Raw genomic sequence first — 12,798 nt, 5'->3', positions numbered from 1 at the left:
GTTATTACAGTAGGCCTTGGTATGACTATACTAGGCCGTGGTATTTCACATATGACTATACTAGTAGGCCCAAGGCCTACTATACTCATATTTGAAATACCACGGCCTAGTGTAGTCATTCCAAGGCCTAGTGTAATAACTTTAGTTTTACCAACTAGAATCTGGTTTCATGAAAAACAAACTGTTGAAACTTGTCAAGTTTCACCAGTTTGTTTTTCGTGAAACAAGATCCTAGTTGGTAAAAATCGAGTAGGCCTTGGTATGACTATACTAGGCCGTGGTATTTCACATATGACTATACTAGTAGGCCCAAGGCCTACTGTACTCATATTTGAAATACCACGGCCTAGTATAGTCATTCCAAGGCCTAGTGTAATAACTTGTAAGTTGGAATGGAGCAGATTACATTCATCCACTCAATGCTGACTTGTATTCCCCATGGACTTTCATTGGGGTTGGGTTTTGAGGGTTGTGTTTTGAGAAAATCACATACTTTTTTTTCAACTAGTTGCACAATTTTCTCTTGAAAAAAATTGGTTTCCTGATTCATGGCCTGCAGCTTTGCTCGTTCCAATATATTTCACGCAGACTATCAATGCTGCATTTTAACTCATATGTGTATTTACCTGCCCAGGTGTGTGAACATCAAAAAATTCAGTTATACATGGGAAGTATTGGAGTTTAAAAAATATAGTGCACTCAGTAATGGTATCAAATAAGGTTTTTTATTACCATAAACAAACAAAAACATTACACCATTTCATCTTGCCAGTGCACCCGTCCTACATCAGAAATAAAGTAGGCCGCAAATTGGTCCCTCATTTGGCCAACTTCAACGGATGACCTGAGAGTGTGCTGAGTGAATTCAGGCAATGGGTTAGGAGCATCATCGTCCAGTTCAAAGGTCGGGTGCTCTTTAGCCATCACAAAGTTATGTAGAACCACACAGGCCTTCACCACCTCATCGACTGTTTCAAGTTTAAGATTAATGGCCGTGCCAAGAATTCGCCATCTGGAGACAAGAATCCCAAAAGCACACTCGACAGTTCTTCTGGCCCTGGTCAGCCTGTAATTAAATATTTTTTTGGAGTGGTCCAAGTCCCGGCTGGAGTAGGGTTTCAGTAAGTTTCCGCACATTTGAAAAGCCTCATCGCCAACCATTACAAAGGGCAGTGGCGGAGCTTCGGTGTGAGGAAGAGGCCGTGGCATAGGGAAATTAAATTGGTTGCCATACAACCTCCGGCCCATGTCTGAGTTTTTAAAAGCCTGTGAGTCATTACCACGGCCAAATGCTCCAATGTCCACTGCTACAAACATACATCCGGCATCCGCAATCGCAATGAGTACTATTGAAAAGTACTTTTTGTAATTATAGTACTCAGATCCCGTTCTTTGGGGTTTGATGATCCATATGTGTTTACCATCAACAGCTCCCAAACAGTTGGGAAAATTGCATACTGTCCAGAATTTGTCAGCAATTTCCATCCACTTTTCAGCGGTGGGCAGGGGCATAAATTCTGGACAAAGAACATTCCAGAGAGCCTGGCAGGTGTCAGCAACAATTCCAGACAAGGTAGAGATTCCAATACGGTACTGGAAGTGTAGTGAAGATAGGGTTTCTCCAGTCGCCAGGAATCTGTGAACAGACAAAGAAGTAAAATTAATATTTATGTATATTATTTTAAAAAACTATAAAATAAAATATTAGTACATTCACGAAAACTAATTACCCAAGGTTTTGAATACTAAATTTAAAAAAAAAACATCAGACCGCACCCCTTGGTTTTTAAAACATACCGTAATGTCACCAGTAGCCGTTCCTCAGGAGGAATCGCATGACGGAGCTGTGTGTCCTGTCTCCGGATGGATTGTTGGACACGAGCAAGCAAATCCATGAAACTTTCGTGGGACATCCGGATATAATCTGTAAATTTCTCCGGGTTTGACTGGAGCTCGCTGTAGAGGGTGTGGTATGCCCCACGGCTCTCCCGGAGTTCAACAATCGGATGTATCCACATACGCCGCCGTCTTCGCTGCCTCTCTCTCTTCCTTTGTTCATGGCAAGCAACTGTATACGCCTGAGCCATCGCGATGTCCAAATCCAAGTTGAAGTGAAAACTCTTCCAGCGCAGATCCATGGTCACGAGAAGAATCAAGCAAATGTGAAGAATACTGTAGACAGGGTCTATATATTAACATACCACACCCACAATGAAGTCCCATTGGTCTTGTGTGTTGTTGAATGGTTGTTTTTTCTTTTTTGTGGGGTTTTTCCAAAATCTGTAAAAAAACGCAAACGCACAAAAAACGCATACAAACGCGCAAAAACGCTGCGTTTTTTTCCTGCATGCGCATAAAAATGCTTGAAAAAAACGCAGCGTTTGTATGCATTTGTATGCGTTTTTTCAATGCGTTTTTTTGCGGGAAAAACGCGCTGCAAAAAAAAGCAAGTGTGAAACTAGCCTAAGGGGGTTATAAAGCAGGTTTGATTTACTATTTTTTATTTTGATCACTGTGATAGGGTCTATCACAGTGGTCAAAATGAACCAATAGGAAAAAATCTCTTATTGTTGCCGGGTGGCGCCTGACAGATCTCGGCAGGCGCACTGCACATGCGCCCTCCATTTTCTCCCAGAAGAAAAAGCCGGTGGCCCAAGGGACTTCAGGGGGCCTGCCTGGACAACAGAGGTACTGGGGGGGTGATTGGGGGACAGGGGACCCTATTTCTCTCTCCTCTGATATGCGATCACATCAGAGGAGAGAGAAATTAAATGGAAAATCAGACTTTTTTTTGCGGTCACCGTTAAACCATTAATAACAGTGATCGCAACACTGGGGACAGTAAAAAACAACCTGAATTATGTTCTCTGTGGTCTCGGCTACCCCCAGCAGCTGAGACCCCGTTGAAATTCTTAAGCTGGGGGGCGCGATAACCTTAAACCTCAGCGCCGTTAAAAAGCGGCCCTGTGGTTTAAGTACCCTTAAATGCTGCTGTTTAAAGGCATATCGGTGATCATTAAGGAGTTAAATGTAACTCTCATCATTCTCCCCTGTTCGCGCCAATCGCTGGCAGAGCAGGGGAGAATGATGAGAGCTGTGTTCAGCACCTGGCGCTGGGGAACAATGCTTATTGCAATGCTTCTTCCCTGGTGCCTGTCTATGTGGTACTGCTGCGGCACACACATGCCACACGTGTGCCACAAGTGTAACACAGGCGGACACTGACATCTCCAGTACCGGACATGTGAAAGAGGCCTTATAGCAGGTTTTTATGTTTAGCAGCTGTCACACTCTAAAAGATGCATTTTATTGTAAAAAATAGTTTTTGCATCACCACATTTTGAGAGCTATAATTTTTCCATATTTTGGCCCACAGAGTCATGTGAGGTCTTGTTTTTTGCAGGACGAGCTGATGTTTTTATTGGTATAGTTTTTGGGCACATGACATTTTTTGATCACTTTCTATTCTGATTTTTGAGAGACAGAATGAGCAAAAACCAACAATTCATGAATTTCTTTTTGTGGGGGCGTTTACATCGTTCCGCATGTGGTAAAATTGATAAGGCAGTTTATTCTTCAGGTCAGTACAATGACAGCAATACCTCATTTACATAATTTTTTTATGTTTTGGTGCTTTTATATAATAAAAGCTATTTTATGGAAAATAAATAATTGTTTTTGCATCACTTTATTCTGCAAGCTATAACTTTTTTGCTGATGATGCTGTATGGTGGCTCGTTTTTTGCGGGACAAGATGATGTTTTCAGCTATGCCATATTTATTTATATCCATCTTTTTGATCGTGTGCTATTCCACTTTTTGTTCGGCGTTATGATGATAAAGCATTGTTTTTTGCCTTTTTATAGTATTCACTAAAGAGGCTAACTAGTGGGACAGGTTTATAGACCGGGTCATTGCGGACGCGGCGATACCAAATATGTGTACTTTTATTGTTTTTTTCATTCAAATATTTATTTAGTGATAGAATAAATATTGCTTTTTTATTATTTTTTATTTTTTAAATATTTTTACAATTATTTAATTTATTTATTTTTTACTTAATTATAATTTTTACACTCTGTCCCACTATGGGACAATTATTTTTTTCAGGCCGATCGCTTCTATAGCATGCAGATAAAGCAGCATCTGCATGCTATAGAAGTTGTCAGTGCTGCACTTACTGCACACTAACCTGAGAGACTTCCTGACATGCACTGCGCATGATAGGAAGTTTCTCAGCTCTTGTAACCCAGATTTCATCATAATGACATCAGGTTACCATGGCAGTGATCGGGACCCCGGGTCACGCCACAGGGTCTCCGATCCAAAGGCAGAGGGGCTGTCAGCCCTCTGCCTGCCCTCAAAATGCTGCGATCATGTTTGATCGCAGCATTTCAGGGGTTAAAGTGCCGGGAGCAGTCCGTGATTGCTCCTGGCACTTAGTGCCGGGTGTCAGCTGTAAGAATCAGCTGACACCTGGCCACGATCGGCCGCACACCATTCGTGTGCGCGGCCGATCGCTTTGACGCACTATACAGTCCATGGTCAAATTGTGCCGGGGCACATGGACGGTATAGTGTGTCAGCTGTCAGAAAGGGGTTAAGATAATTATTACTTATTAAAGTATAGTTCAGCCCTTTGTTTAAAACGTGTCTGTATGAATAATAAACTACGGCATTCAGTCTTAAAATATTACAGTGTATTGTTTCTAATATTAGAATAATAGAGATGAGCGAATAATTTGAAATTCTAATTCACAGGCTTCGCTGAAGTTTCACCCAAAATTAGTGAATACATTTGATCGAATCTCCATACTGGTGTGAAGGAGGCTCTGCTGTCGAAACCCCCCCTTTAAGATCCTATGACAATATAATAGATTGTTATGTCTTGGATGTTGTTTTACTTATGTTGTTGCTTTCAGCACTTAGTTAGCCAGCTGTTAGGGTTAACTATTGGGACCAGCCCATGGTAGAAGGCGTTAAGTGGACATAGGAAATTCAGTTTACTATTTGTCATAGAGTTGGTGGAATGTGTAACAAAGGCAACAGGCGGAGTAGTTATGGCCAAGTTATTTAAAGGCACAGTACATAGACAGAGTTCACTGAGCAAATGGTAAGGGAGTACCCCTCGGGGCCTTGCACATAGATAGATTGCACCTACACAGCTTTTCCTACGAGTTACCTTACTCTTCCTCTGGTCACAGCAGTCCAGGCAAATAAGGGTCTGGAAGGCAGCTGTACTCCAACTAGGAAAAGGAACTTTTATTGAACAAGCAATGAAGGATGGACAATTTCAACACTGTCTTCCTGCTCTCTCACTGACACTTTCTGCAGCCGAACCCACAACAGCCGTAGCAGCCGAAGTTCACAGTAGTCCAATACCTGGCATCTGAGTGCCTAAGACCCCTTCAACAAAGGCCTTTCCCAAGTCCTGGGAGCCTGTGTTGTAGTCCTTCAGTCCATATAGCTAGTTGAACCGGAGCATTAAATTTCTCCCATTCGGGAGTCTGGCAATGCCCCAACTGTAACACACATCTGCCCTGGCCAAGTACCTGGACTTTCTGACCGGGAATTAACAGCTTCCTCTTCCCTTGAGGTTGTAAGTCCAGCCTGCAACATTAACTCTTTCCCTACTCCTAACTATACACATGCAGCAAATACACATAGATGGTTTTAAGGGGAACATCATGTCAGGCGGCAACATTTTCCTGCAGTTGCGTAAAGGTAAAAGCACACACACCTGGCCATGATCGCACTTTAACGTGGTGGGGCACAGATATGACCCTCTGCCGTTACACTAGAAATGAAAGAGTCCTGTGCTTGACTTGAAACTCTGATCTCTGACTGACCACCAATGTGCAAGGTTTGATAACCAATTAGATGTCACAGATGCAGGGCATTATGGGGAAACCATACAAAACAGCATTAGGCTGCCAACTCATGCTTCAGCAGTGTGGAAAATGATACCATTTTTTTTTTTGTTTTCACAATCAGTTACAATTTGCTTGGATGTTATTGACCTGCTCACTCCTGGTATATGAACCAAATGGTATGACCACCTCTGAATGTCATTGTCCAGATTATATAGGAATACATTTCTGTACAAAAAGTAAATTAACTTTGTAATACATTATTTTATATTTGTGGTGGTAATAAGATACGACGTATATTATACACAAAGTACTGCATTTTCCATGAACGTTTAAATGCATAAAATAATGTATTCTAAAGAATAAAGTTAATTGGTATAAAATAATAATAAATAATATCATACGTAAGTCACCATACATTATATAGAGCTGAAATGTGTATTTGAAACAAAGACTCCAATTGAATGTTTGGAAATATTTGTGTGATGAATTATGTACAATTTAGTTATTAAACCTGGCACAGATGAAGCCCGTTTTATCAATGGTACCACTTTACAAATGAAAAGGAAATTGCTTTTTGACAGGAAGTTATATGAACAATTAAATCAAGGCACTATATTTAGATAAAATATATATTTTAAGGCCACTAAAGGTAGATGTGATGGGGTTAGATTTATCACTGACCATTATTAGCTTGCATGTCAATTTGAAGACTGTATTTTTACTGTTGGGCATTAATACACTGAAAACCTAACTATTATTTCCCTAAAGGATGGATTTTTTTTTGGTTCAAGCATCATTCATAAAAGGATGAAAAAAATCAGTACAGCCAGAAAATATAGCTACAAGGAAATATTAATATTATAAAGTAAAAAAAAAATTAAATAGGTGTAGGAAATTTCCAAAGAATGTTCATTAATAAATAAAAAGGCAAATCAAACAAACAAACTTAACCTCTTGTAGGTTTAACTACTTAGTAATAAACTGTATTATTACCTTGACCACATAATGTAAGCCATATAGTGCAAAAATAGTAGCTATGCAAAGACGTATAATGTGTAGATCTGTAGTTGGAGAGGAAGGTGTTTCATCAATATCAATACAGCAATACAGTGGATGCAATAGCGAAATGTAGTCTGTGGTTCAGGAGGAGGTTAATAAATGGGATATTGGGTTTATAAGTTTAGTCTCATGACAGGTCCTTTTAGATTTTTAATGAATCAATCATATACACAATATCAAGGCCAAACCAAGGGTCCTCAAGTCTTTGTTTTTGTTCATAGAACAAAGCAATCATGAATTATCTTTCCACGTCAAATAGAGTACTAGCAATTAGTGTTGAGCATTCCGATACCGCAAGTATCGGGTATCGGCCGATATTAGCGGTATCGGAATTCCGATACTGACTTCCGATACTTTTGTCATATCGGATACCGGAATCGGAATCGGAAGTTCCCATCATGCTATGAGCCTGCTTGCTTTGATTAAGCCAATGGGAATCCTCCGAAGTGTGGGCACATCCTGTTAGGCATGTAGGCATGTTAACTATTGGCATGGCTGTGATTGGCTGCCAAAATGATGTCATGATGCACTATAAAAGCCACCGCAGCCGCCATTTCTGGTTCACTCTGCTGTGAATTCAGTTAGGGACAGGCTGCTGTAGAAGACTGTGAGGGACAGTTAGAAATAGCGATTCCACCAAACATCTAGTGCTTTACCCAGGCTACATAAACCACCACTGTAGCCTTCTTTGCCCTAGCAGCAGTGTTCACAGCTGTCTGCAAGGGCTGTGTGAGTGCAGCTCACGCTGTGGAGTGGGTCCTGCAGCCACGTCAGGTTGTAGGCTGCCCAGCGTGCCTCACTGCTGCCTCATACATCTTTTAATTTTTGAGCTGCATTTTTTACATAATTTCAATCTAGTGTGCTTCCATCCGTATCCATATACGTTGGTTGCAAACACTAGTAGTAGACAGCGGAGCCTTTCTGCAGCCTTTCAGTGCTAGTGTCCACTTTGCTGCACTGTTCACGGCTGTCTGAGAGGTCTCTGACTGTGTGTGAGTGCAGCTCACGCTGAGTAGTGTGTCCTGCAGCTACGTCTGGTTGTAGGACGCTCAGCGTGTCACTGCCTCACACATTTTTCTTTTATTGCAGCTCATTTTTTCTTCTATTAGTGTGCATCCATCCGTCTCCATCTACGGTGGTTGCAAACACTATATAGGAGTACACAGCGGAGCCTTTCTGCAGCCTGTCAGTGCCAGTGCCCACTTAGCTGCACTGTTCACGGCTGTCTGAGAGGTCTCTGACTGTGTGTGAGTGCAGCTCACGCAGAGTAGAGTGTCCTGCAGCTACGTCTGGTTGTAGGACGCTCAACGTGCGTCACTGCCTCACACATATTTGTCTTTGAGTGCAGCTCATTTTTTCTTCTCCTATTAGTGTGCATTCATCCGTATCCATCAACATTGGTTGGTTGCAAACACTATATAGGAGTAGATAGAGGAGCCTCATTAGTAATACCCAATTTTTTTGGAGCCTCATCTTTTACATTGTAGGTTACCTGCCTGCATTGTAATAGCTCCAAAAAGTTGGTGATACTATCAGTTTCAATTCTTTGTTCACATACTTTGAGTTTGTTTCCAACAAAGAAACCACAAAAAAAGTTCACCAAACACTACATTTGGAACTTGTGTAGGCCACATCAGCTCCTATTGAAGTGTAGTCCACACACACACACACTTCATAAAATTAGTGTTTCTTGTACCTGTAACCAGCTGTTCAGGAATAAGCACACTAAGGCCCCCCTTTGTACTTTTCTGCCTATCTTAAGCAGTCTGGCAAGATGAAGAAGGCAGGGAGTAAGGCGCGTGGGCGTGGGCGTGGAGTTTCAGCAGGGAGAGGACGTGGGGATTCTGCAGGGAGAGGACGTGGGGATTCTGCAGGTAGAGGACGTGGGGATTCTGGGCCTCCTGCGGGCACCAGTGGATCAGCATCCCCCAGTTTTAGCAGGCAACAGTCCTTTATGCGCAGCTTTGTAGGACCTCAACGTACCCCACTGCTGCGGGAGGAACAAATTGAAGCCGTTGTCGGATGGATGGCAGCTAACGCATCGACTTCAATTACTTCCACAGCCTCTCAGGACCAGAGCACCGAAGAGCAACCATCTGTCTCTTCACCACCTGCCAAAGTGCCCAGGCAGTCAGAGAGACATGGACAGGAGCCATCACAGTCTCTACTTCTGTTCTTGGAATCTGTTGGCTTGGAAAGAGGGGGCCAGCCAAGCAGCATTCCTGAATGTGAAGAAGAGGGAGTATGCAGTGATGCGCAACTTCTTTGTCCCTCTGAATCTGAAGAGGCGAGTGGGCCAGTGCCTATGGTCAGCACACCTCAGTACGCATCAGATGATGACGAGACTCAGTTGCCACTTTCTGGTGCATACGGTGCTGGCGAGACAACCCCGGAGAAGCAGCTGTTTGAAGAGGGGAGGGAAGATGATGAGGTCCTTGACCCATCATGGCGTGAGGAACAGGAAGGTGGTGGGAGCAGCTCGGAGGAAGAGATTCCCCTACCGGCCAAAACAGGAGGCAGAGGGAGGGGGAAGACTTGGTTGCCTGTACCCTCCACTTCGGCAACCGTTAGGAGCATTCCTCATTCCAAAGGCAAAACGGGCGCTCCCAAGAGTTGCAGTGCGTGGTCCTTTTTTGACACAGTTGCAGATGACATTTGCTTTGTCAAATGCAAGCTGTGTCATCAGATAGTCAAAAGAGGGAGAAATGTCAGCAACCTCAATACCACAAATATGTGGAAACATGTGCGCACCAAGCACGAGTTGGAGTTGTAGAGACACCCTGAAGACGTAGGCCAACGTACAGCACCACCTACCACCTCTTCAGTTCGTGTTGGGGCCTCTTCCTCCAGCTCACACACTGCTGGTTCGGCTTCCTCACAGGATCGCCAAGGAAGAACCTCTGCCACTGTTGTCCGGAGACCCTGTCAGATTCCACCCATAGCAGCACGTTCCCATCCATCACAGCCATCGGTAGCACAGGCATGGGATAAAAGGCGCCCTTACTCGGCAAACCATCCCAGAGCACAGTCTCTGAATGCTGGCATTGCCAAACTTCTGGCAGTTGAAATGCTGTCATTCAGGCTGGTGGACACTGACACCTTCCGGGACTTAATGGCATTGGCAGTCCCCCAATACAACGTGCCCAGCCGCTTTTATTTCAGCAGGCGAGCCGTCCCTGCCCTGCAGAAACATGTTGAGGGCAAAATAAAACATGCGCTACTAAACGCCGTTAGTAGCAAGGTCCACCTGACCACCGATGCGTGGACCAGTAACCATGGACAGGGACGATACCTTTCCCTCACTGCCCACTGGGTCAATGTTGTGGAGCCAGGTACAGATCTGGAGAGTGACGCTGTACGTGTTCTTCCAACGCCAAGGATTGCAGGACTCCAGTCTGTACACATAGACTCCTCCTCCTACTCAAGTTCCTCAGAAACAGCAGAGCAGGAGCCTGTTACGACCGATATGAGCACAGCCGTGGCCAAACGTCAACAGGCTGTACTCAAATTAATTTCTTTGGGGAATCGAAGCCACACAGCGCAGGAGCTCTGGAATGCTAGCAAGCAGGAGAGCGATGTGTGGTTTGGGCCAGCGAATCTCCAGCCGGGCTTGGTAGTGTGTGACAATGGCCGAAATCTGGTGGCAGCTCTTGGCCTAGGCAACCTCACACACATCCCATGTCTGGCACATGTGCTTAACTTGGTCGTGCAGAGCTTTCTGAGGGACTATCCGGATCTTGATGCACTGTTGCACAAGGTCCGCATAGAGTGCGCTCACTTGCGGCGTTCCAGTACGGCAAGATCGCGCCTCGCTACTCTGCAGCGACGATTTGGCCTTCCGGAACATCGCATCATATGTGACCTACCCACCCGGTGGAATTCAACGTTACATATGTTGGAGCGGTTGTGTGAGCAGCAGGCAGCAGTCATGGAGTACCAGCTGCATCAGGCGCAAACAAGTCGCACTGTGCGCCGTTCACACTTCAGCACCATTGAGTGGGCCTCTATGAAGGACATCTGCCTCGTTTTGCGTGCCTTCGATGAATCCACGCGGATGGCGAGTGCAGATGATGCACTAGTCAGCATGACTGTCCCCCTTATCTGCCTGCTTCAACAAACACTGCAAGCACTAAGGGATGAGGTTTCGGAAGAGGTGGAGGATGAGGAGTCCCAAATGCCATCTGCTTCTGGACAGTCTGCGCTACGTGTTTCCTCACAAAGGCCTAGGCAGGGGACACTTTGTGAGGAGGATGAGGAGGAGTCGATGGAGGAGGAAGACATCTCTCCAGAGGAGGGAGGTACACAAACCTCTACTCAGTATGTACAGCGAGGGTGGGGTGATGCAGAGCAGGCCGAGGTCACGCCTCAAACAGGGGACAGCGGTTCTTTGGCAGTTGGGAGTCTGCAGCACATGGTTGATTTCATGCTGCAGTGCCTGAGAAACGACCGCCGCATCACCCACATTCTCGTCTCGGCTGATTATTGGGTGTACACCCTCCTAGATCCTCGCTACCGGGACAGCGCACAAAGGCTCATACCAACGTTGAACCGGGAGCGTAAACTGCGGGAGTACGAAGAGTCACTGGTGCAGTCCATAATGTTTTCCATTCCACCCGACAGCATTGTTGCTAGTGCTGTACAAAGCAGCTCTGTGCGTCGAGGCAGTGGAGGAAACTCTGCACAAAGAGGGAGCAGAGGCAGCGCCGCAGCACAAGGCAAGACCACTATGGCCCAAATGTGGCAAAGTTTTGTGCGTCCACCACAATTGTCTACACCATCAGCGACGCCTCGAGTCAGCAGGAGGCAACGCTTCCATCAGATGGTGTCAGACTACATGTCTTGCCCTGTCACTGTACTCCCAGATGGCTCTTCCCCCTTCAAGTTTTGGGTCTCTAAGCTGGATACATGGCCAGAGCTTAGCCAGTATGCATTGGAGGTGCTGGCTTGCCCTGCTGCCAGTGTATTATCGGAACGTGTCTTTAGTGCCGCAGGTGGTGTACTAACAGACCGTCGCACGCGACTATCTTCCGATAATGTTGACCGGCTGACTTTTCTGAAAATGAACAAGGCCTGGATCTCCAAAGACTTTGCCATTCCTCTTACACACTAAATTAGTGGTTGGCAACTGTATCCAGGTCTGCTGGTGTGTTCATTTTTCTACCACCTGAACTATAATCCCTGTGCTTCAACACAGCCAGTTGTCGCTCAGATGTGTCGTCTGCACAGAGAAACACACTAGCTCCTGTGTTAGTGGGGTTCAGTAACGCCAGCTGATCCCCTGCTGTGTGGACGGCAAAGTCACCAGCTCCATCAACATTCAAACCACTACTGATTTTTAACCGTGCCCAACTAAGGTCTCTGGCTCCACTGTCTCTACTATTTCCCCTGACCTCCAACCCCGCCATCTACATCTCTGAAGTGGCGTCAGCACAATCTACACTTGTTCCTGTGTTCCTGTGGCTCAGTCCCATCAGTTTATCGCCTGATGTGTGTCCGGCAAGGTCTCCTGCTCTGTCCACATTCCCATAACCAGTAGTGGGAATGAGGACAGAGCTGGCGAACTTGCCGGACAAACATCAGGGGATCAACTGACGGGACTGAGCACCAGTAACACAGGAACAAGTGTAGATTGTGCTAACGCCACTTCAGAGATGTAGCTGGCGGGGTTGGAGGCCAGGGTAAATAGTAGAGACAGTGGAGCCAGAGGCCTAAGTGGAGCATGGTTAGAATCAGTAGTAGTCAACAACCTCAATAAAAACCGCTGCCCATTGGCCTCTGCATGCGGCATGCGTAATCCTGGGCTCCAACAGCGTCAGTTGGTGTTCAGAAGTGTCATCTCCACAGAGCCAAACACATTCGTTCAAGTG

General features: G+C 45.2%; 1 protein-coding gene across 1 annotated transcript in view; it reads left to right on the top strand.

Annotated features, from left to right (window-relative positions):
- Positions 1-12,798, top strand: part of LOC141047474 (uncharacterized) — a 34,018-nt gene that overhangs the window by 3,090 nt on the left and 18,130 nt on the right. The gene's annotated exons all lie outside the window — the stretch shown is intronic.

The sequence above is a fragment of the Dendrobates tinctorius genome, unplaced genomic scaffold, assembly GCF_039654945.1.
Source record: "Dendrobates tinctorius isolate UK_male_01 unplaced genomic scaffold, ASM3965494v1 ptg000127l, whole genome shotgun sequence".
NCBI lineage: Eukaryota > Metazoa > Chordata > Amphibia > Anura > Dendrobatidae > Dendrobates > Dendrobates tinctorius.
The sequence above is the reverse complement of the archived record's forward strand: the minus strand, read 5'-3'. Positions and strand labels throughout refer to the sequence as shown.